Below are 5907 nucleotides of genomic sequence, written 5' to 3'. Positions count from 1 at the left end.
ACAACAACATTAACTAGAGGCAAAGGAGTCTTGCACAGTATGTTAATGGTTGAAAGAGATACTACAAAGAACTACAATGGCTCAGAAGCATGAGAAATTATAGTAGTATGCATGGGAAGCAATACTAGAGAATCAAAGAAATATCAAAACTTTGAAAGGGTACAAAACTTGCTTTTATAGTTGAAGCATAACTAAGAAACTTCTATTAGAAGCCAAGGCACAATGACCATCATTAATATTATAGGGAATTATCATAAAGATTGAGAATTTGATCTTGGAGAAGACTCAAATGCAAGAAAATCCAATATTTTTCCCAAAGAAAAATTGTGAGAAGACAGAAGCGACAGTCATTAATGCATAACTGGGTAGATGGATAACCAATTGATGAGTGCATGCTCCTTTTGCATTTACTGGGCATGGAAAATGTTGAAAGCAATCTACAAATGATAAAAAAATATGATCTGCCATTAAGAGTTGTTTCTTCTTCACTATCAGCACACCAAGTTAGATGTAACAATAGGTCAATCATATTCAACATTCATTCATGTACCTTTCCTACAATTCTATTGGTCAAAACCCCTTTTTTTCTAGCTTAGACAAGTGAAACACCTTTATCATGGTCAACCAAGGTTTTACGATCCTACAATCATCAAACTATCTTAACATCAAGCCTCCCTTGGACTCTCCTTATGATCTTATGATCTACACGATGCTATAAAAAATCCTTTATCCTCATTTCTTTGGAAGACCTCTTCAATTGCACCTATGATCTTATGAAAACCACATATCATAAGATCATAACCCTTCTTACCATCTCTTGCAACCATACACTTCTATGATGTTATGATAGTTGAATATCGTAACATCAATAGCTTTGACAATTGACTTTGTGATCTTATGTTGGATCGTAAGATCATAGCATGGAAACATGGTTGTATTATCATGGCTCTAACCTTTCACCTCTTGCAATCTAAAGCAATGGGGCCCATTGGGGGCACATGTGAGGACCTCACCATGTCTCTATAACTAAAGATCGATCATTTTCCCATAGCAACATGATGAGAGACATTGATCTTCTCCCATTTGACAACCCAAGAATATGCGACCAATCTACTAACCATTGTCAGAATTTGAACCAATTAGAACTATTTCGTGCGCTAACCTGTCAGACATCGCTCCACCTCATGATAAATCTTTAATTTTTTGGCCTATCAAAGGAATGACATTACCTAGTCCACATGTCACAATGTCACTTTTTGCCTTCCATAAAACCCTTGTAACTTTCTAAGGCGACAAGACGATGTCATAGATCTAGAGAGATCAGACAGCGGGCAAAAACTTGCTAGTGACTTGTGCTAACTAAAGAAGAATAAAGGCCCCACCTAGATGCGTGTCACACTATCACTTTGTTGCATGAAATAGAGTTTGTGTTTTTCTACATGGCAAAAAAGTGATGCTTGTCAATCTGGGAAAATCTAATAGTTGAGAAAATGTGAGCCTATAGAGATATTAAAACATGACTCAACCTTGGGACTTAGGATATAAAGTGCATAATCAAGGTATTCTCACATGCCATAATATTTGAAATTTCAAATCTATGAATGTTAGGGTATGCTTAGGCCTTGAAGTCAATTTTTTGGTGGGAAGGTATTTTTGGTTAACAGAAACCTGACCCAAATAGTCATTTTGTAGGAGGATTCTAAAGCAAGGTTAAAATTCTCATGTCGAGGCTTCATCATCAAAGGAAGATGATTATCCCAAGTGAGAAAGTATCTACATATAATAGTTTTTCTATCCAACATACCTTGAAACTTGGCAATAAAAAATCTCCTAACCAAGGGAAAAATATTAATCACATCTATAATCAGTGACTCCCAGGATTTGGTAATCCACTGATGAAGATTAGGGAGAATGGGATAAGAACTTCTAAAACTGCATATAAATGCTTGAGAGCACAGATCAGATGCTACCTGATTGATCTCGGTCACAATATCCTTTAACAATGAAATAGAAATGGACTAGCTAATAGGAAAAGGAACAACCTCTTCCCTACCACTTCTAGCCACTGCCTTCTCAACATAACCTCCTTTGGGATCAACAAGACCTTCCTAGTCCACCTTAGCAGGCCTAGAAAAATATGTTGTCAACCATCACGTCTGACAAAAAAACAACTTTATCTACTTCACTAGATGAACTAGAAACTGTGGCAACACCCAACGAGAAGACCTAGGAACCATAACTCCCCAAAGATAGAAGACCTAGGAACCATAACTCCCCAAAGATAGAAGACCTAGGAACCATAACTCCCACCCCTAAAAGCCTCTAAACCAAAGAAGAAGTGTCATTCCCAATAGAAGCATTAATTGAGAAAAGCATCATATGGGAAGGAAGATCTTCGCTCAGCATCAATAGAATAGACAAAAGCATCCCCTCCATCACAGGGTTGAGAAACATCCATACACTTCACTAAAATCCTAGACATTATAGCTCTAGGCAAAACAAAATGTGTCATAAACGTATTGATAATTGATTAACTATATTATTTTATTTATTGATTTTATTTTATTTTCCATTTGTATTTAAATTTAATTTAAATATTATCTTTAATATATTATCCCTTTATTTCGCTTAATAAAAGAAATTTTATTTATTTTCTTGTTAATTATTTCTATAAATATGATTAAAAGGTAGATTATCTCTAATCATGTGCACAATCACCTTTTCCAAGGTGACCACCTCTCCATCATTTTCCTCCTCCAATGATTTTGATTTCCTCTCTTGTTTGACTTTTGCATGTTTTTGCCTCTTAATCCTAGCTACTCATTCTTCTTAGCTTCTTCATCTTAACCACTCCCATTTTACCTTTAATATCGGCATTGTTTTCTTTTTACCTATTAATATGCTTCATCCAAATCTATTCAATTTCTCTAAAAGAAGGCATCTTTTTCATTTGTAGCTAATAATCATCACAATCTTGTAGACACAATAATCATAATAGTCATTAAGTATTCTAGAGCACTTAAGCACATAGCATCCTAGCATATTAGCATTAACATTGTTAACATTTCAATTTCTTAGCATAGTTTTGCATTTTTAATCTTACCTTCAATTTCAATTCTTGCATGGTAACTTTGATTTCAATTCCTAGTTTAGTTTTCACTTCAGTCAAGTTAGTTGAATTTATTTCTTGTGATTTCTTATTCATAGATCTCGCACTTGTACAATCATCTCCTAGGGTTTGGGGTAAGTTTTTAATATTTGTTCTCAAAACCCTCATTTGTGCATATTTTTAGTTTGCATATTAGATTGCATTTCATTTTCATATCATTATGTTTGGAAGAGCATACCCTCAATAATTTTAAGAGAACAATAAAAAGTTTATTAGGTTCCCTTCTTTTAGCTCATTGGAGGTTGTAGTAGGAATTGCTTGTTTTGTTGCATTTTAGAATAGCTAGAATAAAATGGCATTTTGCTTAATATATTGGTGTTTCTACTAGCATCAAACATGTTATGATTTTTTATATTTTTCTTCTCTCTCTCTCTCTCTCTCACTTCTCCCTTCCTTTTTGAGCAAATTGTCTGAATTTATTTAGTTCTTAGTTTTCTCGAGGGGGCACATCCTCTTCCCATTGTGTCTTAAGCATGGCTCTTCAAGAATTTCATTTTCTTTTCTTTGATGGCAAAAGGAGCAAAGTCTAGACAACTAAATTGTTCTTTGCACTCTACTATTAATTTTTTTTTGAATGAGTAAATTCATTTATTAGGACATTAGAAAATCATAATTGAGGGAGATTCCAAATCATTTTAAATGCCATTAGGAATCGTTCAACACCATATTGGAAATTAAATTCAAAATTAGAAGAACTTTTAATAATATTAGATAAATTTGTAGATAAATGCATTCAACATATTTATAGAGAAGGGAATGTTATTGCAAATGAACTATCTAAAAGAGAAGCAAATGGGGAAATTTTCAAATTAATGCCTAGATCAAAAGATAAAGTGGGGATTAATACATATTAAATTCAAAATTAAGGCATATTAATCATAAACTACAATAAAGACACCTAACGACTTGACTCAATATAAAATATCATGCTTTAATTCTATTTAGTCCAATTAAAGAGCAAAATAACTATGGCTCGATTAACCCCCTTTTATTCAAATCAACCGACCTTTTAAGTAGTAGATTAACAATACCTAATAGATACTACATTAATAACTGAAAGATGGTAGTTAAGCATATAGGAATTATATTATTTTATTATTTTTTATTTTTTATTATTATTATTATTTAATAAAATTTTATAATTTTTTGAAATTATATCTCAACAACAATAATAAAGCAAGAATAATTAAAGTAGTAAACAAACAACTCTATTAAATCTTGAAACGCACAACAAAATTAGATAAAACCCTTAATAACATTGTCTGAAAACATAAATAAGGCTCATAATGAAGAACACATCAAACTTTATTAATTGCAATCAAGCTTATGAAAAGTGATCATCAACCAATCTTCTAAATAGTTATCTTTTTGAACTAAAGTTAGTCATTGAAGAGTTCCTATATATAACATATTTGCATATTTCTGTAACAACATTATTTAATCTTATATATGGGAAACGACCCAAGTAAAACAAGAAGGTACAGTATAAACAAAGAATAGCATTTATTTTTGAATAATTTGATCTCTTGAATCTAACAAATGTTTTTAAGTCTTAGTACACAACATTATGAAGGAGAAACATTCCTAACAAGTTATAATATGTGACAACAAAGCTAGAATGAAGGGTATCAAAAGAACAAGATTAAAGAAATGTGAGAATATATATATACTATTATAAAAAAGGGAATGTCCTTCTAATTGGCAATTTTAGGACATTTAATGTAAACTTTTTCAAATAACTGCAAAGGATGGTATGCAATTCTAAAGACCCTTAATTGGACATCTATACGTATACAGGATTTTGGTCTCGGGAAATACTTGGGGTTTTCTTGGCCCCGTTCTTTTTTTCCCCAATGCCTGCCCTTGAATGGGGCAGCTATAAATTTCTTTAATTGAGTTAATATATAATACAGGAACCTTTTTTTTACTAATAAAATATTTTTTTAAAAAAATTATGTTTATTATATTTTATTGAAATACTTTCTTTAAAATATTTAATTTAATTTAATATACTATCCCTCCATTTCCCTTTATAACTTAAATTTTATTTATTTTATCCCTTGCCTAGGCTAAAGTTCTTCTATAATTTAATTTAATTTAATTTAATCCTCGTTTCCACTTTCCTAATCTTATTTTCTTTCTAATTATTCCTTAAATTTAGACTAAGAGGTGGATTGCCTCTAATCAAGTGTACAATCACCATTTCCAAGGTGTCCACCTCTCGAGCTCTTTTCTCCAAAAAAAATTTGGGTTCCTCTATTGCTTGACTTATGCATGTCTTTGCCTCTCAATCCTAGCCACTTGTTTCCTTTTGGCTCTTTGTCTTGGTCATCCATTATTTTGCCTCTCCATCTTCTCCACTAAATTCCATTCAAGTTCTATAAAAGAAGGCCTATCTTCCAATTGGTAGGTTAATAATCACAATAGTCATCAAACATTCTAGATAACTTGAGCACCTATTGAGAACTTAACCCTCCTAGCATTAGCATTAATAGCATTTCAATTTTGTAGCATAGTTATGCATTTTCATTCTTATCTTAGATTTCAATTCATGCCTGATAGCTTAGATTTGATTTATTATCTTAGTTGAATCTTCCACCTTCATTCCTAGTTTAGTTTTCACTTCAATAAAGTTGGTCAAATCTCTTTCTTGTGCATTTATTACTCACAGATCCTTCAATTACACAATCATCTTGTTAGATTTGGAATCAGTTCTTAATACTTGTTTTCAAAGCTCT

The sequence above is a fragment of the Cupressus sempervirens genome, chromosome 7, assembly GCF_028749045.1.
Source record: "Cupressus sempervirens isolate cs-2001-9-10 chromosome 7, ASM2874904v1, whole genome shotgun sequence".
Taxonomy (NCBI): domain Eukaryota; kingdom Viridiplantae; phylum Streptophyta; class Pinopsida; order Cupressales; family Cupressaceae; genus Cupressus; species Cupressus sempervirens.
This window is presented reverse-complemented; position numbering follows the sequence as displayed.